This window comes from Piliocolobus tephrosceles, unplaced genomic scaffold (genome assembly GCF_002776525.5).
Source record: "Piliocolobus tephrosceles isolate RC106 unplaced genomic scaffold, ASM277652v3 unscaffolded_41, whole genome shotgun sequence".
NCBI classification, from domain to species: Eukaryota; Metazoa; Chordata; class Mammalia; order Primates; family Cercopithecidae; genus Piliocolobus; species Piliocolobus tephrosceles.
The window spans coordinates 1,289,388-1,316,777 of NW_022325420.1; the positions used below are offsets into that span (position 1 = coordinate 1,289,388).

The 27,390-nt window shown below is 39.5% G+C and overlaps 1 protein-coding gene and 1 pseudogene across 2 annotated transcripts in view; one reads left to right on the forward strand and one right to left on the reverse strand.

The window, feature by feature from the left end:
- The window catches only part of LOC111550222 (alpha-aminoadipic semialdehyde synthase, mitochondrial), a 69,330-nt gene extending 65,033 nt beyond the window's left edge, over positions 1 to 4,297 (reverse strand). For both annotated transcript variants that reach the window (XM_023223515.2, XM_023223516.2), the window contains exon 1: positions 4,161 to 4,297. The gene's annotated coding sequence lies outside the window, so the exon portion shown is untranslated. The remainder of the gene's footprint in view (positions 1 to 4,160) is intronic.
- A 25-nt stretch (positions 4,298 to 4,322) lies between these two features.
- On the forward strand, positions 4,323 to 24,941 carry LOC113224826 (annotated as a pseudogene).
- Positions 24,942 to 27,390: the final 2,449 nt, after the last annotated feature.

The window sequence follows — 27,390 nt, forward strand, 5'->3', positions numbered from 1 at the left end:
AAAAAAAAAACAAAAAAAAAAAAAAAAAAAAAAAAAAAAAAAAGATGTATTTAATTTTTGCAGTTTTTATAAGAGAAGTGGGTAGATGAAGAGAGCTGAGATTTTCATAGAGCTTTTTAGTCTTCCATCAAATAGCAAAAATTCTTTAAGTCTCTTCAAACCTTCCCATAGCACAACCCAATCAGAATACTTTTTAAGCTTACAGTTCACCTACCTAAGCAAAACAATGCACAAGCATTACAAGAACTTAAGAATGAACTAAGCTGCCGGGCGCGGTGGCTCATGCCTGTAATCCCCACACTTTGGGTGGCCGAGGGGGACGGATCACGAGGTCAGGAGATCGAGACCACGGTAAAACCCTGTCTCTACTAAAAATACAAAAAATTAGCTGGGTGCGGTGGCGCGCGCCTGTAGTCCCAGCTACTCGGGAGGCTGAGGCAGGGGAATGGGGAGAACCCGGGAGGCAGAGCTTGCAGTGAGATTGCGGCACTGCACTCCAGCCTGGGCGACAGAGTGAGACTCCGTTTCAAAAAAAAAAAGAATGAACTAAGCATTGCTCCTCTTAACTCCTGTCATTTCTATTGGTATATGTATAAAGGATCATACATTCATTTCTGAAGAAATTAAGGACAAATGTTCCAACTTCAATCCCCACAGTTAGGAACGTGCTCTTTGTCCATCTATTTTAGCTCTTTAAAATAACTTCACTACAGCATAATTCAGTGACTCAAACCAAAACTATCAAATCACACGAGGGATTTCTCAATGACAAATTATTTGCAATAATCAGGCATACATTGTGATTAAATATTGAGAGACTAAGAATGGAGAAATGTAGTCTTTAGATGAAGAAAATAAGTTCATGGATGAACAGCACTAATTATTTATATTCACCCTTCCAAGTCACTAAAAAAAAGGAAATACAAGTATATATTAAAACCCATGGTTTCTCAAGAAGCCTTGGTGTCTGTAAATAAGTGTGGCAGCTCTATGGCTATGAGTCTTGGTCCACACTAGGTATCCAAACCGTAATATTTTTGGAAAGGTTAAAAAGAGTTCCAGAATTAACAGAGCACCGGGTGATGGCCTAGAACGAATCCAAATCCCTCCCCATTTCAAGGCTTGCTAGAACTAAGCTTGGGCTTGCATTAACACTGGTCTCCATACTTTCACTTCCTGTGCGTGGGTACATTCTTTTAATGCTTCCATGTTAAATCTTTTATAAAATACTTTACTGGATTAAGAAGAAAATAGTAGACTTTGGGAGAGGAGGTCTATTAGTGTTAATTGATGTTGTTTGAGAATTTTCATATTTCCCCCAGCCCATCACCTACTCAAAGTTATCCATAAACATGACACATATTTCTCCTGGTCTGTAGCTCATAATTTTAGCTTCACTGAAATGGAATACAAAGTTAGTTCTAAATTGGAGTCTAGTCCAAAATGCTTATCTGCTTACTTGTCTGTCTCTTTGCTAAACTGTAAATGTGTATGAATTGTGTTTTACTCATCTCTGTATTCCCAATAACAGGCACGTGGGAAAACAGCAAGTGTTTTAAGAAAGAATGAGTAAATGAATGAGCAAATTCAATAAACATTATAAAGACCTATGCAGCAAGAAAACAAACAAACTAAAATAGACACATGAATAAGAAGAGACTCACATCCCCCCAACCCTGAAAAAAAAAAAAAAAAAAAAAAAAAAACTCTATTCTCTTCCAAGATCTCATAGATCAGTGAATGTTATGAAATATTGTACAGTATAGTGGGAAAACTTAGACGTGGAGCTGGGACACATAACTAGATGTAGGGTTCCTCCTCTCAACTTCAGTTTCCTTGCCCAGACTAAAATATAATACTAAAGTCCCTTTTGGGCTCCGATGTTCTGATTCTATTAAGCATAGTAGTGACTGGACACTGTGAATGACAAAAACATTAGAAATGTAGAACATAAATAGGCACTCTGACTTATTAATTTCCAGCTAAAGTACACCAAACAGGGAAACAAAATACCAAAAACACAATCAAGAAAGAGTGGACATTCACCTGCGCTACCTGCATTAATAGCATGAAACAGGAGCCAAGAGCCTGCAACAGAAGATGGATACCGCAAAGGAATACTGGTTTCTCTCCTGGGTTTTTTGGCAGCCAAACTTACTCTGTGACCTTGGCTGGCAACTTAACCTGTCTGTGCATCAAGTGCAAAATGAGAGTCATCTGAACCTCTACCTCTTAGGGCTCTTGTGACGTTTAATTGAGCTAGTAGGCATAAAGTGCTGAGCATTGCTGTGTGTCATAAACAATAAATTTTAAGAAAAGAAAAAGCCTCCGGTCTTGCCTACTCCTCAAAAGCAAGCATAACCGCCGCTAACATTTCTTTCCTCTGTCACACCATAGTAAGGCCTTCACGATGGCTCCATATTAATCCCCCACCCTTACATTATTTTGGAAAAAAAATAATTAAAGCCCAATAAGCCCTCTCTTCAACTTTAGGCATGGATGTTCAAGATAAATAAATTACTATTTTAATGTTGTATTTCATCAAATTTAAGACAATTTTTTTTTTTTTTTACACATTTTAGCATCTGTGATATAGGGATGCATCTTACAATTAATGGCACCTTAGATCAGATGAATGTGGTAATAATGTTTGGGGGTTATTTCCCATTCCAAATGTTTGTTTCCATGATTTCATGAATTGCATAGAATCTTTTGTGGCCTTACCTAAAAAACTTAGCACTGTTTGTAATGTTATTTCTACGAGAAAATTAATAAAAGTATAAATGAAAATAGTGAAAATGTTTTGTTAAATGGTGGTTTCTTACACACCAAAGATCATTTCCAAAATTCTGAACCAAGATCTGTTAAAGGACTAGTGAGAAAAAAATTCAGTGACAAATAAACCAAAGTTCTGATCACGCCATCATCATTAACAAGTGAGACTGATAATAAATATGATTATCTGGAGAGTAGGAAAATGATTCTGGTAACTTGGCTTCAATTTTTGTCCACCTAACTCACTTTGCAGAATGGCCACCAGGTTACACAGTCAAGTCATGTAGCCCTAGATTCACTCATCTTCGTGGGAAAAAAAAGAAGAGGGGAGTGCAAGGGACAAAATACACAAACCTAGAAACACCAAAGAGCCATCAGTGTTTTGGGGTTTTTTAAATAAAGTATTGGAAAGCCGCAGTCCTTCAGTCAAGGACCTTTCAGTCCTGTGTATAACTACATCTCACAGCTGCACCTTCCCCACTGATGACCCACAACATCAAAAAATGTTAATCCCTGTTCAAGTTACTGAACTAACTCATTCTTCCTCTCTCGCGCGCGCTCTCTCTCTCTCTCCCGCTCCCCACACCCCCATTCCCCTGAAATCAGTGTCTGAAAAGCACATTTCTTCTTCTGAAGCTGTCAGGATAGACAGACATTCAGCCCCATTCAACGGAGGAGGGTGGGTAAACTGCTTCTCCCCGCGCCCCCTCCCGCGCGAGCGCTCCCAAGGCCCGCACAGCCCCGCAGGGGCTCAGGAGTTCAGGAAACCCAGACTTGCAAGGCGCCCACTTCCACCCGTCTCCGATCCTTGCTGGATAATGGGTCTCTGTCTCGGAGAGTGGGCAGCCCGAGATGGACAAGGAGAGAAGTTTGTGATCAGAGTTTGGCTACGCCGGGCGTGGGAAGGGAAGGGGAAAGGAACCTCCCCGAAATTTCCATCCAAAGCCCCTCAGCCAGAAGTCCCCTTTAAGCACGCGGTCCAAAAAGTAACAAGGCGTAGTTTCCACAGCTTAAGCAGTTCTTTATTCCCCAGCCACAGCACCACCACTATCCGCCAAAAAAGAAAGAAAAGAAATTCGAATTGCAATCTCTCGCCTTTCTACTTAGAAATGCTGGAGCTGCACTGACCGCTCTCCCTCCCTTCCTCGCAGTGAAACGCTCTGCGTTTGCGCTCTCCCTCCATTCCTCGCAGTGAGGCCCGAATGCTCGCAGCTTTCTCCCTTCTCTCGGCCCGGCCCGGGTCGCCTCGCCGCACCGGGACCCGAAGGCCAGGCTACCGGGCCCCTCCCAGCAACAGCCCGAGTCTGGCCCGCGATCTCCAGCGCGTCTCATAGGCTGAGCCCACCAGCCCGTCTGCTCAGCTCTCCTCCCGGACCTCTCCTCACCTCGTCCGCTCTGGGGCGCCTACTTGTCCCCCGCCGCCTCGGATCTTCCGAGTCGCTGCAGGGGAGGCTCCGAATTCCTAGCAGAAATTGGGATGGAAGCCCGGGAAGTAGGAGGTGTTTGCTCAACTTCTAAGGACGTCACGCCTCTGCCTCCCGTAGCCAATGAGCAGCCGTCCTGCGGGAACAACCTTCTCCTCCGCCAATCGGCGGCCTGACAGATGCTACGTCATGCCCGGCCCCTTCTCCTCCCCAAGGTCCTTCTGCCTCTCTCATCTCCGACCTGCGTTCTCAGCTGGGACTTCCAGTTCTCCCAGGATAATTATCGACGAGGTTTGTAACTGTCCGTGGCAGAAGGCCGGCGGGGACGGAAAACAACGAAAATAGTCGGGGCATTACGCGCTAAATATAGGTGCACACCTCCTGGGGAAAAGTTGCGAGCGCCGGTACCTCACGTTTGTTTAGCTATAGGCACTTTTCAAAGCATTTCAGCGCCTTGTCACAAGCATATGAAGCCAGATAACAGTTCTTACAACAGTTTTAGAAGCCAGCAAGCAGAGAATCTGAGAAATTAAATCTGAGTGTGTTCATGTGCATATGGCAATGTCCAATGTTCTTGAAAGGTCCTAACTACGTAGGAGGCCTGGAGGGAGGGGGAAAGTCATAGACACTATCCCCAGACTAGGAACTGAAGAATCGTCTGAAGGCCCGCTGTGATTCCCCCAAGGAGTCAATGGTCAGAAGTCAATCTTCCCTCCTGTTTTTACAAGTTTCTCCACCACTTACTCCTCTTATACCTGCCATAGATGTTTTTAGCTACTGAACTCTTATGTCAACAATAGCCAGAACATTCTTGAGACTCCACTCATATCTGGAATTGCAGAGAAAATTATTTATTTATGGTAGAGATGGGGTCTCGCTGTGTTGACCAGGCCACTGGTATGGAACTCCTAACCTCAAGCTATCCTCCTACCTCGTCCTCACAAAGCACTGGGATTACAGGTGTTAGCCACTGTGCCCAGCCCCAAATTCGAATTCTATCTGTAAGTAGAGTTAGAATTTTCTTCGTATGTTTAGCTTCACATTTACAAAATCCGATCCCTTATCGTTTTTGGAAAGCCTTCCAAAGGCTGTGTAGTGGTTCACACCTGTAATCTCAGCACTTTGGGAGACTGAGGCTGGAGACCTGGGCTCAAGTGAGCCAAGGAGTTTAAGACTAACCTTGGCAACATAGCAAGACCTGTGTCTACTAAAACTAAAAATAATAAAAAGTAAATAAAATTTTAAAAAGCCAGGTGTAGTGGCACATACCTTTGGTCCCAACCACTCAGGAGGCTGACGTGGAAAGATCACTTGAACCGGGGGATGTTGAGGCTGCAGTGAGCCATGATCATGCCACTGCACTCTAGTCTGGGTGATAGAGTAAGACCCTGTCTCAAAAAATAAAATGAAGCCTTCCCTTTTGTGTTCACCTGTTCTGTTATTAATATCACTGCCTTCCTACTCACCACCTGTCCAGACTTAAAAAGCCACAGTCACTTCAGTTCTTCCTCTGGTCTCTTGGGCTTACCCTTGGTGTTGACACTGTCCTTTAAAAACCCCACTACTATCACCCTACTTCAAACCCCTTTTTATATACAACATAGACCATTTTTTTTTAAGCATACAACTCTAATTGTCTCATTGACCTAAGCAAAAAGTCTCAGAGACTACCCAGTACTTATGGAACATTAGCCCAAACTTCTTCGCATAATGTTAGTTGCTTCAGATGTGGCCAAAATCAATGACCTTAGCTCCATTTCTGCAGCAGAACCAGCCTGAAACCACCACTGAAACACAATTTATGCCTTGCTATCTTCCTAAGGATTAAGCATGTGGGTGAGAATGTAAGAATCCTTACTTTTCTCCTTCGAGTTGTAAATCATGGGCAAGTTACTCAGTTTTTTAAAAAAACCTGTGCTCCACTCTCTGTTAATGGGTTAATAATAGCAACTACTTCCTGGAGTCATGAGAACAAAATGAGATAACGGCCAAAGTGCTCTGTCAAGTGTCTCGCTACAGAAACTGGAAATCATTATTTATTTTCCTCCAAATACCTCATGTTATACCTTTATCTGTAATTCTAATTTACAAAAATATGCACCTTTCTAAAACTAACCAGCCCTTTGGGATTCAGCTCAATGCCACTTAAATAATGAAAACTTTCCTGAATATTTCAACCAGATGTGATTTTTCCCCTTCTCCCTTGTGTATTGGCCTCTCTTATTGTACTTATCACAGTCTTCCTTTTGTCATAGTTATTCATACTTATCTTATTCACATTGCTCAGCTCACCTGTCATCACCACCATAAAATAAGAATATGTACATGGACTTCCTCTTTTCTTTTCTTTCTTTCTTTTTTTTTCATTGCTTCTAGTACGATGCTATGCATGTAATAAGTCAGTCGGGGTCTCAGCAGGAAATAGGTGGCACAATCCAACTGGGTAAATTAGGAGACACAAAAGGACTGAGTGTATGCAGGGATAAAGGAAAGTGGCAGTATATGTGTCATGTAGTCCCTGGGACTAGCAACATTGACAATCACTCGTAGGCCTAAGCAGGGCCAGGGAAAGAAATAGTTACCAGAACTCAGGAATAGTTCTACCTGTAGTGTAATGGTAGCTGTAGCTGTAGCTTTAGGGAGTGTCATTCAACCAACAGTAGTGTTTCTGGCAGGAATAAAGCCGCCTAAAGATTAATCCTGCCGGCAGCACAGTGGCTCATGCCTGTAATCCCAGCACTTTGGGAGGCCAAGGTGGGCAGATTATACCTGAGTTCAGGAGTTCGAGACCAGCCTGGCCAACATGGTGAAACCCTGTCTCTACTAAAAATACAAAAATTAGCCAGGTGCGTTGGCATGCACCTGTAATCCCAGCTACTTGGGAGGCTGAGGCAGGAGAATCGCTTGAACCTGGGAGGCGGAGGTTGCAGTGAGCAGAGATTGTACCACTGCACTCCAGCCTGGGTGACAAGAGTCAGACTCCATCTCAAAAACAAACAAAAAAAGATTTATCCCACCTGAAGAAGAACCTACCTAAGTCAGGGGTCAACAAACTTTTTTTCTGTAAAGGGCCAGAAAATAAATATTTTAGGCTTCACAGATCATACCATCTCTGTCATGTCATGACTACTCAACTCTGCTGGCTGGAGTGTAAAAGGCAGCTATAGGCCATATTTAAATGGATATGTATGGCTGTGTTTCGATAAAACTTAATTTACAAAAGTAGGCTGCAGGTCAGATAGGGCCTCTGGGCTATAGTTTGCAGACCCCTATTCTTCCATAGGGAAGGAATAATCCTACTTCACTTCCTCCTGCCCCTTTATCTCCTGCTGATGGCTTCTACTAATTGAACATAAATAGAGCCAGATTGTTAGTGCAGTCCAGAAAGTTCACCTCCCATTGTGGGGGCAGAGCAGGTGCAGAAAGAGACAGAAATTCTAGAATGTTCAAAGGAGAATATTCAACACAAAATGTTTTCAGCAACTGCTTGTTGAAATGAATGAATCGTATGACTGGTCACTGTGAGTCCCACTGCAAATGATTGAACACTCATGGAAAAACTGCTGAAATTGAATTCCTAAATAGGAAAAGCTGGGAGAGGGCCCTGGACCATCATGACTCCAACAAGGACCTGAGGCTCAGTGTGCTTCTCTCTTGCTTTACTTTAGAAATTTTGCAAAATATACACATGAGAAATACTAGTTCTTGAAATGAGGAATTTTGAACATTTTTTGGTGTGGTGACATTTGTTGTAATGAGTGTGACAGATCTCAGAAATTTCTTTATAATGAAAAGGGATAACAGATGAGAGACAAAAACAAACCTTGGATACCCCTCAAGTCAGCTCCTGCAGTCAACCCCTCAAACGTTTTTAATAAGGGAGACCCCTTCTATCCACATTGGGTTCTGAGTCCATGCTCCTAAAATTGGAAAGTTGAGTCTAGGCCACTCAGGCTGCCTCTTTCTCTCACCTACGTTGACTTTCTCTCTTCCCTGGTCATTCTCTACTTTAGTCTGGTTCTTCCTGTGAAGTCCTGAAAGGTAGTGGTTTGGCACTTGAGCACTGGAGTGAATGGGACCTAGATTTAATCCCTTCTTTGCCACTCACTAGCAAGTCTCTTTAACTCTCGCTTTCTCCCATCAGGACAGTGGAGAACATCACAGGGTTGTCAAGATTAAATGAGCCATGTTCTTAATATATGTGAGCTAATGTTAAAGCTTACTAATTTGTCCTGTTTTATCACCCCCTCACCTTTCATTCCATTTGGAACCCAGTCTCACTTTTAAATAAGTTTTTCTATAAAGAGAAAACAAGTAGGTATTTGAGAGGAGAAGAAGGAAGAAATCCAGCAAGCTCCTAAATGTGTTCCATTTATTTCTCAAAATTTTATACAGTAAGTCCTCACTTAACATCAACAACAAGTTCTTGGAAACAGTGACTTCAAGCAAAGCAACATGCAGCAGTTCTTTGAATAACATAATTTAATTCAACATAGTTTTGTTATAACATTGATGAGAAAAAATGGCTTTGTTACATGCATATGTATGCCATTTTGCTTAAAGTAATAGTTTCCAAGAACCTATGGATGACATCGTCAAGACTAATTGTATTTCTTAAATGAACAGCAATTTTTACAATATCACCTATGATACGCTCACCCTAATAAATTATTCTACTTATTGTAAATAGAACATTCTTATAGGCAGAAATTACAAATTCAAAATAAGAAGTAATTTCGAAAAGAAAAGTTTTTAAATGACAATTACTATTGTTGCCTAACTCCCATATTATCTTGGAAATAACACACACCTTTTTCACCTGCAAAGAATTTAAAAATCAATTCAGGTAAAACACGAGCAGGAACCACCCACAGGTAATTCTAAATCTCACTTCCTGCAACCAGGACTGTTCTCCCCTACAACCACCACCCTTAGATGAAAGAAGGAAAGAAAATTAATTCCTAGTTTACCTCCTCTACCATTAGTCATATTTAGGGAATCCTTCTTGAAAAAAATTCAAGAAAATTCCAAGCCTCTTGGCATTTTTAGGGTCAACTTTTATTGGTTTCTAATGTTTTAAAAAAAACTTCCCAATGGTCTGTGGCTTCTTTTGAGAGTTACACGTGCGGTACACCTCACTCGGCAGATTTGCTGCTCATTTCTGCCCGCTTAGTAACTGTTACCACAAGTCTATCAGGACTTTTGAATTTTCAGTTACACATCACTGAGTGAATGCATGAAAGTTATATTTTGTAATAATGTAAGCAAATTTGGGGAATGCAAATTTCAGGATGTATCTCGCTGACATAATGGATCCAATGTATTCAACGCAAGGAAGAAAATCCAGTATTCCCTTCCCCATCCTCTTTTGAGCAAAAGTCTCAAAAGAAAAGATGTTTCAAAGAACTAAGAAAAGATTGAGGAAGAAGATGGGAAAAAATTAAAGCACAAATAAAACACATGGGTAATCTTTCTGGGGGTTGAGCTGGAGCCAGCTAACAGACGAGGTTTAGGAGTGTCGAACCTAAAGGAAAAAACTGAGGCAAACTTAATATAAGTGAAGAGTCTATTTGGTTGAAGTTTGAGGACTAGAACTAGAGAGGATATATTCAACTTGCCCTGAATATGCACTCCCATTAGCAGCAGGTACAAGTAAATTTTTAAAGGAAAGGAAAAGGCAGTTCCTAAATTATTTACCAATAATTTACATTATTGCTATCGACTGGCCATACATTGTTCTTTGTATACAAATCTCAGGAACATGGAGATAATGGATAAGGCAGCTAATTAGGAACAAAATTGCTTTAAATAATTGTCCTCCTCCACCACTACCAATATGGGCAAGTCCTATACTCATGTCTCTCTGGGTCTGATAATTTTGCACAACTCACATTCCTCAGACTGCTCTGAACTATTTTCCTTTTCTCAGGAAACAAGAGCAGTCAAGATTTTTCCTTCTAATCTCAGTCTGGATCAACTAAATGAAAGCAACCTTTTACAGTAGTCATTTCACTATTGAGATGAGAAGGAAATAAAAAGAATATATATATATGTATACATATTATGTGTGTATGTGTGTGTGTATATATATATATATAGCCATGTAAGAAGTAGCAGCTACAAAAAGTAATCAAAGTATAGGCCAGGCCACAGCAAAAAAAATGTAAAGTAAAATGGAGAAAGTATCCCCGACATTCAACTGACTCTCATGCTAATTACCATCTGTGTAGCTCCTCAGAAACAAACATAATAGAATTTAAAAGGGACAGAAAAAGAAAGGCAGAGGAGGATGATTTCATTGGATGGTAAACTGTTGACACCGCCCATGATAGAAACAGATGTTTTTGTCATCTTATTTACTATTATTGAACAACCCAAGATTCTAAAACAAAACAACAGTAAGACACACACACACACACACACGCACACACACACACACACACGGCAAGAATTTAATAAACAAAGTGTTGTCTGCACCTATATACACGGGTTAATTCCAAAATGTTTGTTAGTTGTTCTGTAAACATAGTTAAGATAAATACTCCTTCTATCCTAAGAAACTGAATGCCTAGGATGCCAAAAATGATGTGTCAAGACAAACACCACACTAATCACTGCAACCCGCCTCCCAGCTTCAAACGATTTGCCTTCCTCAGCCTCCCAAGTAGCTGGGATTACAGGTGCCAGCCACCACGTCTGGCTAGGTTTTTGTATTTTTAGTAGAGACGGGGGTTTCATCATGTTGGCCAGGTTAGTCTCAAACTCCTGACCTCAGGTGATCCACCTGCCTCAGCCTCCCAAAGTGCTGGGATTACAGGCCTGAGCCACCACTCCCAGCCCTAATGTTTTTACTTCTAAAAGTCAGAGACTTGAGTTCTGTGTCTTTGAAATCCACCAGGATCAACTAGCTGCCCCACACAGAATAGGGGACTGAGGAATCTGTGCAGTTATATGAAGAAGTAGATTTGGACCTGGAGAAAACAGAGAAATAAAAAAGGAACAAGGAGGGAGGGTGGATAAAAATAAAGTGAGTGGAGGATGAGGGGCTGACAGTAGGAGGAATAAGCCAAAGTTTACTTACTTCATGGGGAACCTTAAACCCCTTCCTCTCTTTGCTTCCAGAATGCCTGTAGCTAGGCCTTTGTCTTCCAGACAGAAAATTAAAAAAAAAAAAAAAAAAAAAAAAAAGAACATTTTCTCTGTAAAACTTTCCCAGCCAACTTTCAGATGTGGAATTTGAAAGAAAGATGAGTCAAGAGTAACACTAAGATTTTAGGCATCAACAATTTAGAAGCAATAAGTTGCCTTTAACTAAAATGGGGAAGACACTTAAGGGGCAGGGTAGAAGAAAGATCAGGAGTTTGGTTTTGAACAACTCAGGTTTGAGATTCTCATTATGTTACCAGTAAATAATATCCAAGTTACCAGTGACTAATCCTTACGGGTCTGCAGCAACCTCAATTCTTGCCTCCTTAGAAGAAATAATTCAACTGAGGGGCATAAGGAAGAAAAAGAGACTGAAGCAAGTTTCAGAACAAGAGTGGAAGTTTATTTTAAGAGGCTTTAGAACCACTTTTCCAGGAAAATGTAGTTTTCTGGAAGTCTAATGAAGAAATAAAATTTGATTTGCATTTCTCAAGTGATCAGTAATGCTGAGCTTTTTTCATATGCTTGTTGGCTGCACATATGTCTTCTGAAAAGTGGCTGCCTGTGACCTTTGTCCATTTTTTTTTAACTTAAGTTCAGGGGTACAAGTGCAGGTTTGTTACATAGGTAAATTGTGTAATGGAGGTTTGTTATAATATCATTTCATCACATAGGTATTAATCTAGTACCCATTAGTTATTTTTCATGATCCTCTTTTTCCTCCCACCCTCAGCCCTCCAAAAGACCACAGTGTGTCTTGTTCCCTCTACTCTATGTATTCATGTGTTCTCATCGCTTAGTTTCCACTTATAAGTGAGAACATGTGGTATTTGACATTCTGATCCTGTGTTAGTTTGCTAAGGATGATGACGTCCAGCTCCATCCTTGTCTCTGCAAAGGACATGATCTCATTGATTTTATGGCTGCATAGTATACCATGGTGTATATGTACCACATGTTCTTTATCCAGTCTATTATTGATGCCTTGCCCAGTTTTAAATGTTGTTTTTTCTTGTAAATTTGTTTAAGTTCCTTACAGACACTGGATATTAGAACTTTGTCAGATGCATCATTTGCAAAAATTTTCTCCCATTCTGTAGTTGTCTGTTTACATTGTTGATAGTTTCTTTTGCTGTGCAGAATCTCTTTAGTTTAATTAAATCCCATCTGTTAATTTTTGCTTTTGTTTCAATTGCTTTTGATGTCTCCATCATAAAATCTTTGCCAGTTTCTATGACTAGAATGGTATTGCCTAAGTTGTCTTCCAGGGATTTTATAGTTTTTGGTTTTACATTTAAGTCTTTAATCCATCTTGAGTTGATTTTTGTATATGATATAAGGAATGGGTCCAGTCTCAGTCTTCTACATTGGGCTAACCAATTATCCCAGCACCATTTATTAATGAGGAAATCCTTTCCCCATTGCTTTTTGTCAGCCTTGTCAAAGATCAGATGGTTGTAGGTGTGTGGCCTTATTTCTGGACTCTCTATTCTGTTTTATTGGTCTGTGGGTCTGTTTTTGTACCAGTACTACGTTGTATTGGTTACTGTAGCCCTGTAGTATAGTTTGAAGTCAGGTAGTGCGAAGCCTCCAGTTTTGTTCTTTTTCTTAGGATTGCCTTGGACATTCGGGCTCTTTTTCGATTACATGTGAATTTTAAAATAGTTTTTCCTAGTTCTGTCAAAAATGTCATTGGCAGTTGGATAGGAATAGCATTTAATCTATAAATTGCTTTGGGGAGTGTATTAGCCCATTCTCACACTGCTATAAATAACTGCCTGAGACTGGGTGATTTATAAAGGAAAGGGATTTAACTGACTCACAGTTCTGCATGGCTGGGGAAATGATAGGAAACCTTACAATCATGGCGCAAGGGGAAGCAGGCATGTCTTACATGGCAGCAGGTGAGAGAGAGAAGGGGAAACTGCCACTTATACCACCATCAGATCTCAGGAGAATTCACTCGCTCTCATGAGAACAGCATGGGGAAAACTGCCCCCATGGTCTAATTACCTCCCACTAGTTTCCTCTCTTGACATATGAGGATTATGGGGATTACAGTAGGAGATGGGATTTGGGTGGGGACACAGAGCCAAACCATATCAAGCAGTATGGCCATTTTAACAATATTGATTCTTCCTATCCAAGAGCATGAAATGTTTTACTATTCGTTAGTGTCATCTCTGACTTCTTTGAGCAGCATTTTATAATTCCGATTGTAGAGCTCTTTCATCTTCATAGTTAGCTGTATTCCCAGGTATTTTAGTTTTTGTGTGTGGCAATTGTAAATGGGATTGCATTCCTGATTTGGCTTTCAGCTTGACTGTTGTTGGAGTGTAGGAATGCTAGCAATTTTTGTATGGTTATTTTGTACCCTGAAACTTCACTGAAGTTGTTTATCAACTTAAGGAGCTTTTGGGCCAAGATTGTTGGGTTTTCTAGCTGTAGAATCATGTTATCTGCAAACAGGGATGTTTTGACTTTCTTTCTTCCTATTTGGATGCCCTTTATCTCTCTCTTTTGCCAGATTGCTCTGGCAAGGTCTCTCAATACTATATTGAATAGGAGTAGTGAGAGGGGGCATCAGTCTTGTGCTGGTTTTCAAGGAGAATGCTTCCAGCTTTTGCCCATTCAGTATGATTGACTTTGGGTTTGTCATAGATGGTTCTTACTGCTTTGAGGTGTGGATTTGAGTAGTTTCAATCAACAGGCATGGAAGCCAAACTTAAAGAAGTTTTAAAAACAAATATAAAGAGAGAACTACATAGTAAATAGAGACATCCCTTCCACTGAGTATTACAGTAAAGAGGGATAAACATAGTGGTTACTGGAGGAAGAAAAGTGAGATCAGGAAAAGTTATTCTTAATGATGATTAATATTATAGCATGTCTGTATGCTGATGCGGATGATTCAAGAGGGTGACATATCAATGGTATGCAACTTCATACACAAGTGGAGGGTTGGCCTTAAGTAGAAGCAAGGAAGAAGGTAAAGAATATGAGCTCAGATGTAACAGAGTTGATACATCTAGTGATGGGAACTTGTGGAAATGCTCTTCTATTTAACAATCATTTTAAATTTCACAAAGTCATCAGCAGAGCCTTCAGCTGAGAGTCAGGTGCAAAGCAAGTATTGGAGGTTTGAGGAAACAAGAAAATACAAAGTCACCCTTTAGGACAGGTGTCAGGAAGCTTTTTCTGGAGAAGACTAGTTAACAAACATTTTAGGCTTTCTAAGCCATACAGTCTCTGTCTCAGCTACACACTCTGCAGTTGTAGTATTAAAGCATCTATAGATAATGTGTAAATGAATGGATGTGGCTAAGTTTCAATAAAACATTGTTTATGAAAACAGGCAGCAACCATTGAATAGCACAAGCAAAAGAATGAACTTGGGCCCCTACTCCACAACCCGCATCGTATATAAAAATTAATTCAAAACCAACTTTAGACCTAAATATTCAATCTAAAGCTATGGCTTTTAGAAGAAAACATAGAGACGAATCCTTATGAGTTTGGATTTGATAATGATTTCTTATATGTAACACCAAAAAAATTAAAAATAGATAGATTGGGTATTATTAAAATTAAGAACTTATGCTCCAAAGGGCACCACTAAGAAATTTAAAAAACAGCTCACAGAATGGGAGAAAAGTTTTTTCAAAGCATATATCTGATAAGGGAAGGACTCATATCTATAATATACAAAGAACTCTTATAAATCAATAATTTTAAAAATAAAATGAACAAAAGATCTGAACTGATTATTCTCCAAGGAAGAAATACAAATGCCCAAAAAGCACAACATAATTAGCTATCAGGAAAAATGCAAATCGAAACTACACCATGATGAGATATCATTTCACATCCATTAGAGTGACTAAAATCAGAAAGACAGATAATAACAAGTGTTGATGTAGACATGGAAAATTCGAAAACCTCATATATTGCAGGTGGGAATGTTAAATGGTACAGTCACTTTGGAAAATAAACAGGCTAATACTTAAACATAGAGTTATCGTAAGATTCAACAATTCAATCTTTACATATATACCCAAGAGAAATGATAATATACGTCTATACAAAAACTTGTACACAAATGTTCACGGCAGAATTATTTCCAGTATCCAAAAATAAAATCAACCCAAATGTCTATCAACCAATGAATGGATCAACAAAATGTGGTATATTCATACAATAGAATATTTTTCAGCCATATAAAGGAATGAAGTACTGACCCATGCTACAATACGAATGGACCTGAAAACACTGTGCTAAATGGAACAGCCAAACACACAAAAAAGCAATATATTTTATGATTTCATTTATATGAAATGTCCGGAATAGTCAAATCTATATATAGAGAAAGAGATAAGTGGTTGCCTGAAGATGGGAAAGATGAGGGGATTGAGAGAGCATGGGATTTCTCTTTTTTAAATTTTTTTTCGGTGATGAAAATGTTCTAAAATTGGTTGTGGTGATGTTTACACAAGTCTTTGAATATACTAGAAGCCATTGAATTGTACACTTTAAATAGGTAAATTCTATGGCATATAAGTTATGTCTCAATTCAACTACTTAAAAAATTAAAACAAGCAAAACTGGTGATAAGCCAGATTTGACTCTCTGGTAGGAGCTAGCACTAGGGCTTTCCAGCCTGAGTGTGTATCAGAATCACCAGAAGGGCTTGTGATATGGTTTGGCTCTGTGTCCCCATCCAAATCTCACGTTGAATTGTAATTCTCAATGTTCAAGGGAGGTGATTAGATCACGGGGGTGGTTTCTAATGGTTTAGCACCATTTCCCTAGTGCCGTCTTGTGATTGAATTCTCATGAGATCTGGTTGTTTAAAAGTGTGTCGCACATGCACCTTCACTCTTTCTTCCTCCTGCTCCCACCATGTAAGATATGCTGGCTTCTCCTTTACTTTCTGCCATGATTGTAAGTTTCCTGAGGCCTTCCAAGCCATGTCTCCCGTACAGCCTGCAGAACTATGAGTCAATTAAACCTCTTTTCTTCATAAATTGTGCAGTCTCAGGTAGTTCTTTATGGCAATGTGAAAAGTGACTAATACAGCTTGTTACAGCAAAGATGTGTCGGCCTCACGCCCAGAGTCCCTGATTTAATAGGTCTGGGGTGGGGGAAAAGTTTGCATTTCTAACATTCTTCCCAAATAAAGCTGATGCTACAAGTCATGGGGCCGATCATAGCCGAGAACCACTGACCTGGGAGTATAGAGGAATGAATGAATTAGCAAAGTATAACAAAATTCCTAGAAAGCTTTATGGAGCCATTGAAGGAATTGGTAAAACAAAAAAAATTAAGGTGAGACCAGTCATAACAGTGTGATTTTCTTCAGCCATGTTCAGCTTCTCAGATGTTGCAACAGAGTAGATGAAGATAAATATTAAGCAGAACAAGGGTGTGTAGAGTACGTGCAAAAGAAATATATTAATGACTGACTATGAAATTTAAGCCAGACACCGAAGGAAATATGGACCTGAGAGAGATAAGAGATGGAGACAACTGGTAGAATGAATGACCTTTTTTTCTGGTGGAGTGGGGCCAAAGGATTGTTGGAGCTAAAGTACTGTAGAAAACAAAAGCCGAAAAGAGACTATTGGGTTGGAAAGTAGGATCTTTATAAGGAAGATAATGGAGGAGCTGCTGTTATTGGCAGTGACAAAGTTCAGAGAGTGAGTAACTGAGATAGAGAGGAGAAAAGGTCAAGGAAATGAGAGGCCAGGTTGTGAAAAGCATTATCTGCATAGGTGCTGAAACAACCAATAATTGTTATAAGAATATTATTGCATGGAATTATGGTGAACCAGGAACTAGAATCTTTAATAGACTAAGGGCAATGACTTGGGTTGAGGTACAGCCTAGCCCCAAAAAGAAATAGTAAATATTAAGATGTAATGATGTGTGATGAAAACCTGTGTGTTTTTAGGGATAGAGTGATACAGGTTTGGAAGCTTCAGAGAACAGCAAGTAACATGCCACTACTCCATTCCCGGTGGTATAAAGGATGTAGCTGAGAAAACAGCCACTGTTCAAGACGGTTGCAGGGGTAAGAGTGTTACCAGAAGCCAGGTTTAATGGGAGCAAGAAGTTGAAGACACCATTCAGAAAAGATCATGAAGAAAGGAGTATTTTACTGATAATTGATGGATTCCAGAAGACACAGGGCAAGGGTTTTAGGACATAGGCAGAGACAGGAGATGCAGCAAAAAAGGTTATTCACAAAACCATATGTGCGTTAGAGTACAGAAACAAAGACCTGAAATTCCTGGGCTTACCCTGGTGACTGTCAAGAGCAGGGATGTAGACAGGATTTCTCAGCCTCATCACTATTGCCATTTGGGCCTGAACAGTCTTCGCTGGGATTGTGGTTGGAGTGCGGAGGGGATGTTCTGTGCACTGCAGAATGTTAAGAAGCATCCCTAGGTTCTACCTACTAGATCACAACTCAGGTATGACAAACATGAATGTCTGTAGACATTCCTAGGAATTCACTGTAAGAAAATAATTACATGTGTAATAATATATTTATTTTCAATGTATATCATCTATACCGGGTGTGTATATATACACGTTTGTCCGCCAGAGTATGATATGTAATAGCCCCAAATTCAAAACATATAAATGACCCTCAATAGGATATTGGCTAAGTAAATTATGATATATTCATATAATGTATCATCTGCTACAATTTATAATCATGAGAAGAGGAAGATGGGCTCAGGACAGTGGCCATTAGGGTCTGGTGTAGGCAAACATGCCAGGAAAGAAGTCTGAGATCCAATGTGAGAGAAGCAAGGAGAATGAGCTTCAATAGGCAACAGAAAACAAAGTGTTTCAAAAAGGGGAAAGAAGTCAAAGGTTTTGAAAACAAAATCAAAACAAATAAACAACAACAACAACAAAAAACCCCACCAAAATCTTAGAATACCTCTGTTTAATTTTCAATTCAGGAAATCTTTCATAGCTAGAAGCACCTTCTGCTGCTTCTGCTTCTTTTGCGCACAGGCTGCCCTTGCCTCCTTAAGTCCCCAGCATCGTGGCTGCTTTGGCATCTCTGCAGCTTGTGGAAGCCTCTCTGTGCTACCTGCTGAGCCCACACCAGCTCCCCCGACAGGAAGGCAACCCTGTCCCTAGCACCTCATGAAGTTCAATGGCCTTGTAATGGTTCATAGAGAACCCCGCCCTCCCATGCCCAAAAAATTCATGCCCATCCAAAACCTTAGAATGTGACCTTATTTGGAAATAAGATTTTTGCAGATATAAGAATCAAGATAAGATTACAAGCATAGTTGTTCATGCTTGTAATCCTAGCCCTTTAGGAGGCCAAGGCAGGAGGATTGCTTGAGGCCAGGAGCTCAACACCAGCCTGAGCAACATAACAAGACTTTGTCTCTACAAAAAAATAAAACATTAGCTGGATGAATCCCTGTAGTTCAAGCTGCTCAGGAGGCTGAGGCAAGACGATCACTGAAGCTCAGGAGTTCAAGATTTGTAGTGAGCTATAATCGTGCCACTACACTCCAGCCTCAGTAACACAGCAAGACCTTTTTTGTTTTGTTCTGTTTTGTTTTTCTTTGTTGTTGTTGTTTGTTTTTTAAGTGAGATTATACTGGATTTGGGTGGGCTCTAAATCTACTGAACATGTCTTATTAAAGACAGAAAGAGACACACAAAGCTGGAAATTTCTACAGACCCAGTTAGCAAAAGTATCTCACAATAAATATGATAAATATGTGAAAATAAAGTACTGGGAATAAACTTGTTTTTGATTACCTGATTCCTGATAAGTCTGTAACTCATGGTTCTTCATTAGGTAGGCTGACAAAAAGCTTATCCAAAAGTTGGTACACATTATCTTGAAAACATATCTTGAAGCACTATTGTCATTATTATGCAGGGTACACTGGGCCCTAAAACCTCCAAAATGTAAGGAAAAGTCAAAAGATATCACTCTCAAATGAAACAGATGGAGAGTAACAAAATGGAGGGAAGAATGGCCAACTTTACAATTTGTTTTTAAATGAATCACTGAAGGTACTAAGAAATTTCCCAGGTCTCTATCAGGAGACCCTACTGTCTTCTCAAGAAGATTTTAATTTAATTTAATTTAATTTAATTTAATTTAATTTAATTTAATTTAATTTAATTTTTTGAGACAGGGACTCTCTCTGTCACCCAGATTGGAGTGCAATAGTGTGATCATAGCCCACTACAATCTCGATCTCCTAGGCTCAGAATCTTGCTTCAGCCTCCCAGGTAGTTGAGACTCCAAGCACGTACCACCACATCTGGCTAATTTTTTAATTTTTGCAGAGTCGAGGTCTTGGTATGTTGCTCAGGCTGGTCTCAAACTCCTGGCGGCAAGTGATTCTCCTGCCCAGTCTCCCGAAGTGCTGGGATTACAGGCATCAGCCACGGCACCCAGCCTATGACCATATTTTCTGAATTCTGCTTTCTGCCTTCTTAGCTGCATTTGCTCCACCACTTGCAACTGCATCCCAGTGCCAATGGTTGCCTTCATCTGGTCCCTCCCAATTTCTCCTCCTTTCCATAATGTATCAGTCAATGGAATAGCAGGAAATAAAAGGCAAACACAAAGACTGTAACTGAGTGAGTTTAATAAAAATATTATCTAAAGAGTTATGGACAGGTTAAGGAAACAGAAACTGTGCGATGTAACACTTAGGGACAATCAATAGTGGGAAATTATTGTCATCCCAGAACTAAAGGGACAAGAATGGGAAATAGTGTTTCCAGAGCCTGGAAAAAGTTTGGAGCCGTAGAAGAGAAATTGCTCAATAGAAGCTGTAACTATACAATGCAGCCGCTGCCAAAACTGTGGCCAAGCAAAGGTAGAAGAGATAGAAAAATACTCCTGCCTCTTTCTCCTCCTGCCATCCAATAACCTGCTGTGGCATCCCTTTGGTCAAACCCAACTGGAAGCAAAAGGGCAAGAGAACCCTGGTCATGGAATTTATAGAGATCAGTGTCCTGGGATACCCAGGGTAAAGGGCATGCTATGAATCAAGGCATGAGTAGGGGGATGCAAACAGAATAACCATCACAGTTCACCTCTTCTGCCACTCAGCATCCAGTCTTGACCTTTGCCTGAATAAAAATTTTTGACCTCAACACAGGAGAAGCATAAAGTCTTATCAGCCACAGTGTAATTGCTGAATGATGTCAGTTCTGTCACACTTCCTACTGGAACCTAAATCATAATGTTAGCTACCATTAGTTCTCTTTATAAAATGTATGATGGAAAAGGGGAAAAACAACTAACTTAAAACTAGCTGGTTACAAGACCTAAACTGACAACAACAGCTTCCCACTTTCAACATCCATTCTCCTATCCTTCACCAGCACATTGTCTGCACAGAATTCTTTACCTGGTAGAGTTCATCAAGCCTTCCTTCCTACAAAATACGTTTCCTAGGTGCTACTGACATTTTCAAGCTATTCGTTTTCCATTGATGTGCTTTGAGCTGGGTATTCTAGACTTTAAGGTTATCTTTTTTCTTTATGTACACTCCCCAGAGTAGCCCAGTCCACCCCCACAATCCACCACATTGTTGCCATAGCTGCAAACATTGGCCAGAGCACCTCATTAACTCAACTTCAAACAGGAAATTCTAAGGCAAATTCTTCAGATGCCGTTAATAGAGGTTAGCCTCCAGGGCAAAGAACAAGACAGAGCAGCCTGGAGAATGGATGTGATAGAGCACTCAGATAATAATCAGCATACTTGGCCACATTGACATTTTTAAAAATGCTTGTTTTTTTAACTTGTAACTCTTGAATTAGAAATTCTTATAACACCTGAATTAGATCTTTTAAGATTGAGAAGACACATCTTTATAACAGAGTAGAAACAGCCATACTTATCTCTCTAAATCAATGTGAAAGATCATCTAAGTGACTACGCTGTGTGCCTCCAGTGGTCTCCAGGCTTCCTCCTCAGCTTCCCACTGGCTGTCAGGACCAGCAATCCCTAGCCATCTGCTGAAACCTTCTGTGGCAGTCACTGATTTGCGACAGGGCCATTATTGCTATCCTTGCTCCAGAGCCAACAGCAGGACAATCTGCACTGCTGTAGCGTCCTGGGATCAGCTGCCAAGCCTGTCTGGGCCCTCTGCCCCTGCAGCAACTATACAGCAGAAAAGAGAAGAGAGTTGATAACAACAAAATGCAAAAATTCTTCTTCAAAGAGGCAGATCTGCTTTTTGTACCCCTGGAAAGCAGAGACAACTGCAACTTCTGAAATTAATGAAGACAATGAAGATTATTATGCAGCCATGCCACCTTTAAAACTATTTATGGAGATACCTAGTGTAGATTGGAGAGAGTTGTTTTTCCAAACTATTGAGCATGGTGACTTAGTGATTAGAAAAACTAGTTTTATACAGGAATTTTAATTTTTCATGGTGTTGATTTGTTGATGAAGCAGGATCATAGGAGATACATTCTGCTTAGAAATCACAGGACTTTCTCCATTAAGAAATGTGTCTTCTCCAGACACATGAAAAAATGCTCATCATCACTGGCCATCAGAGAAATGCAAATCAAAACCACAATGAGATACCATCTCACACCAGTTAGAATGGCAATCATTAAAAAGTCAGGAAACAACAGGTGCTGGAGAGGATGTGGAGAAATAGGAATACTTTTACACTATTGGCGGGACTGTAAACTAGTTCAACCATTGTGGAAGACAGCGTGGAGATTCCTCAAGGATCTAGAACTAGAAATACCATTTGACCCAGCCACCCCATTACTGGGTATATGCCCAAAGGATTATAAATCATGCAGCTATAAAGACACATGCAAACGTATGTTTATTGCGGCACTGTTCACAATAGCAAAGACTTGGAACCAACCCAAAAGTCCATCAATGACAGACTGGATTAAGAAAATGTGGCACATATACACCGTGGAATACTATGCAGTCGTAAAAAAAGGATGAGTTCATGTCCTTTGTTGGCACATGGATGAAGCTGGAAACCATCATTTTCAGCGAACTATCACAAGGACAGAAAACCAAACACCACATGTTCTCACTCATAGGTGGCAACTGAACAATGAGAACACTTAGACACAGGAAGGGGAACATCACACACCAGGGCCTGTTGTGGGGTGGAAGTAATGGGGAGGGATAGCATTAGGAGATATATCTAATGTAAATGATGAGTTAATGGGTGCAGCACATCAATATGGCACATGTATACATATGTAACAAGCCTGCACGTTGTGCACATGTACGCTGGAACTTAAAGTATAATTTTTTTAAAAAAAAATGTGTCTTCTCATAATAACCATAGGGGTTATTTATCATCCTATCTGGTGACATCATTCAAGCTGGAATCAAGAATATTGATAGATGCCATGCAAAGCTTGCACTGTCTCTTGATACTGCGTCTCTTCCACCACACCTATCTGGTATTAAATTAGGTGTAATTAGCCCTGAAGAACTTCTTTTGTGCTACAGGAGGCGTGTTGAACTAAATAACAATTCTTTGGAGCCTACAAAAACATCATGCAGAGTTCAGTGCGATTTGTTAATCCAGGAGTAATTTTTTTCTAGAAAAAGTAGGAATAGACTAATCTAATCAACCACCTTAAAAAAACATATTTAGGGCCAGGTACAGTGGCTCATGCCTGTAATCCCAGCACTTTGGGAGGCTGAGGCGGGTGAATCATGATGTCAGCAGTTCAAGACTAGCCTGACCAACATGGTGAAACTACGTCTCTACTAAAAATACAAAAATTAGCTGGGCGTGGTGGTGCATGCCTGTAATCCCAGCTACTCAGGAGGGTAAGGGAGGAGAATCACTTGAATCTGGGAGGCGGAGGTTGCAGTGAGCCAAGAGTGTACCACCACACCCCAGCCTCGGTGACAGAGTGACACTCCATCTCAAAAAAAAAAAAAAAAAAAAAAACATATTGACGGGATACAAGTGCAGTTCTGTTACATAGATGTATTTCACACTGGTGAAGTCTGGGCTTTTAGTGTACCCATCTCAAAAATAATGAACATTGTACCCAATAGGTAACTTTTTTATTCCTCACCCTCCTTCCACCATCCCACCCTCCTGAGTCCCTAATGTCTGTTATTCTACTCCATATGTCCATGTGTACACACTGTTTAGCTCCCACTTAGAAGGAAGAACATGTGGTATTTGACTTTCTGTTTCTGAGTTATTTCACTTAGGGTAATGTACTACAATTCCATTTGTGTCGCTGAAACCATCCACCATATTTAATAAAAGGCCTGCAGAGCAATAATTTCTCTTAAGACAATTTTTTTCTGCATTAAGAAAGAAACAATATGCATCTTGGGCTTTAAAATAGGTGAAGATTACAGTTTAAGATTGGATGCCATGTGGATGCTGTGAATGAATACAATAAAACTCTAGAAACAAACAAAGCACTGACAGTTCATGGAGGGTTAAATGTGACAAAGGGAAGTCTGACCAAAGCAACAGAAGATTTTGAGCTTGCATTACAAAACTCTCCAACTCACAGACACTTGTAGAAAGAAGAAGGTAGTTAGAAGAAGAAAAGTTTTTAAATGCTGAAAGTCACTGGAAGAAAGCTTTGGCTTTGGATGAGACTTTGAAAGATGTAAAAACTGCTTCGCAGAAACTTTATGAATAAGTACAGAGAAAAACAAGTTGAAAAGGAAGAAAAGCAGAAAACAAAGAAAATAGAAACATGTGAAGAAAGTTACATAAGCTCTTAAGAGAGAACAAGAGACAAAGCGCAGTGGCTCACGCCTGTAATTCCAGAATTTGGGGAGGCCAAGGCGGGCAGATCACCTGAGGTCAGGAGTTTGAGACTAGCCTGGCCAACATGGTGAAAAGCCTGTCTCTACTGAAAATACAAAGAAGTAGCTGGGCATGGTGGTGTGCACCTGTAATCCCAGCTACTCGAGAGTCTGAGACAGGAGAATTACTTGAACCCGGGAGGCAGAGGTTGTAGTGAGCCAAGATTGCACTACTGCACTCCAGCCTGGGCAACAGAGTGAGGCTCCATCTCAAAAAAAAAAAAAAGAGAGAGAGAAAGGCTAAAGAAGAAAAGAAAATCAACTACTTCCTCTTCCTGTTTCTTCTGCTGATGAATCTGTTTCTGCATCATCCTCATTCTCTTCTGGTCACAAAAAGCCTAAGAAACATAAGAGGAACTGTTCAAAGTCTGCTTGAAATTTGAAGAGGCATTCGCTTAGGGTATCCTCAAACCAGATAGATAGAGGAGGAAAGGTGAAACCCAATTTCAACTAATACTTTAGCATCTTTTCTTAACCAAAAACAAGAAGTGGAAAAACTACTGAAAAAGCAGGATAGGTTACAATATCAGAAAACATGAGTAAAAGAGAAAGATAGATACTCTGTCCATCTTCAAGTGAAATATTGTACTATTTTGGAGACAGGTCTGAAGAGCCAAGAAATTTTTGTAATACCAATAAAACTGAGACAAGTAGTAGCAAAGCAGAAAAGCCTTATAAGTCAGAAAGACGTTTTTCCAGTAGAAGAAATTCCTCAGATTCCTTCCATGGGAATTCAAGAAACAAGATAAAAATTTATGGTTGTAGATTTGAACAGGATATGGTTGTAGGAGATGTGGTTGTAGGAGGGAAGAAAAGAGTTCTAGAGAAGGTAAAAGCCAGGTTCTATGAGGTATTTCACTTCACCAGCAAGCTCAGACCACTACTGGAAGTCAGTTGAGAGATACAAAAAACATACTTATTCTAGATCATGGGATTTCGGTAGACATGAGCTAAGATACTGATCAAATACAAATCAAGGAAAATATGAAGGAGAAAACAATTATGGGCAGGATATCAAAACAGAAGTTCCAGAACAAGATGGACTTATAGCAAAGAACACTCAGAAAACAGCGTTAAAAGAAAAATAAAATTTACTCAGTATATTTAATCAGATAGGTGGATTTGGGAAAGAAAAAGAAAATAAGACAAAAAAATTGTATGCCAAGGAAATCAGCACCTTTATGCTAAATGTTAGTAAAAGTTTTGGGTGTTTTAGTTATACCAGTCCAGGGCAAAAATCTCTGTTTCTGAAGTTATATGTAGAGATTACACAAAGCAAATGTTTTGTAGCTTTTCTCAAATTGCATTTGATTCAGTTGTAAGTCTCTTGTCACAGCTGGATTTTTAGGCTTTTCATGTGTATGTTTATGTACAGTATGTTTCTTACTCTGACATTTTTAATTTATTCACCTAATGATAATTCTCTGAAAGTATTGTTTCTTCATTGTATGATGGTGTATGAAAGTCCATTATACTGGGTCCAACGTATCCTGCTGTTTGAGGGAAAATTAAATCTTTGCATGAACACTTGCATCGTTTTCATCAAACATTGTTTCGTTCCCTTTTCTGTTAAATTTAAAACCCTAAACCTTTGAAAGTGATTGTATGTGTTAGTTTTTAATACCATTTTATATGTGTAATTAGTTCAAATATTAAATATTTTTGCACAGTTTCTTTTTTTTTAATAGACTATATGGCAAGGGCAGTGGCACACACTTATAATCACAACACTTTGGGAGGCTGAGATGAGAGAATCACTTGAAGCCAGGAGTTCGAGACCAGCCTGGGCAACACAGCAAGACCCCATCTCTACAAAAATTGTTTTAAAACATTAGCCAAACATGGTGGCATGTGTCTGTAGTCCCAGCTTCTGAGGAAGCTGAGGGGGGAAGATCACTGGACCCAGGAAGTCAAGGTTACAGAGAGCCGTGATTGCATCACTGCTCTCCAGCTTGGGTAGCAAAGAGAGACACTGTCTCAAAAAAAAAAAAAAAATACTATGAACATGAGTATGTGATACTCTGTGTTGCAGAGGACTGGGACCTCACTATCTAAATAGAAACATTACTTGGCAAAAGCCAACATGCCTTATCATTGTTTCACTTTGATTATATTTTCATTTGGGGGTTTAATGAGTTTGAATAATTTGCAGATGTTATTTTGTTAAAATGGAATTTATTAGATTTAGAATATAAATTATTATAAATTATAGTTAATATAATTATAACTATAAATATTCTTCAATAATACTGCACATGTTTGCTAGTGTCATTTGGAGCAGACATAATTACCGGAGCGTATGTGGACTTTAAAACTTTCCTGACATTGATGAATACTCAAGTCTTATCCTTATACTGGCAGCAGACCTTGGAACTGATACTCTTCTTTTTGCTGAATTTTTGGGATCTGTCCTGATGGCATGCAAAACCACGAACCAAAAGTATGGACTATTCATGTAAATAACACAGAGACTTGTAAAAAAATACAATGTAATAGAAACACCAAAGAGTATTTATGGATGCTAATGTGTTTCATTTGGATAATTTATAGAGCTCTGCTGTTGGTGAATGAAAACTAATCTTAAAACACTGATTATATCAAGCATAAACACGGAGTGGAGGAGTGAAGGAATGAAGGGTTTGGGTAGAAAAGGGATACTGTGATTGGAGGAGCTGTGTGAGCACCAAGATAGGATTTTGTTGGGGCTCAAACTCCTGGCCTAAAAGCCAACACTCTCACCTGAAAGGGTTTTTCTAGATCATCACAAGATGACACTGATAACTTTATGATCTGCTTCTGGAAATTCAAACATGATGGAGAGTACATAGACATGTAGAAATACCTCAATGTAACTAGGGATTTGAATTATTTTACTTTAGTTCTTGGTATAGTATTCCTAACAATATTTTGATGATTGTTTTATGTTTCTTTCATTCCATGAGGAAGGTTGATTTTTGTACTGAGGTCCTAAAAGCAGGAATGTAATATATATATTAACACATATATAATTTATGTATAAATATGTCAGTTATTTGTATAATTTGTGTGTATATGTGTATATAAGCACAAAAATATAGAAATGAAGGTATATATTTATTTTTAATATATAAATTATATGTGTGTTTTAATATACAGTTATCTGTATAATTTGTGTGTGTGTATGTATATAAGCACAAAAAAATTTATAGGAAATCAATG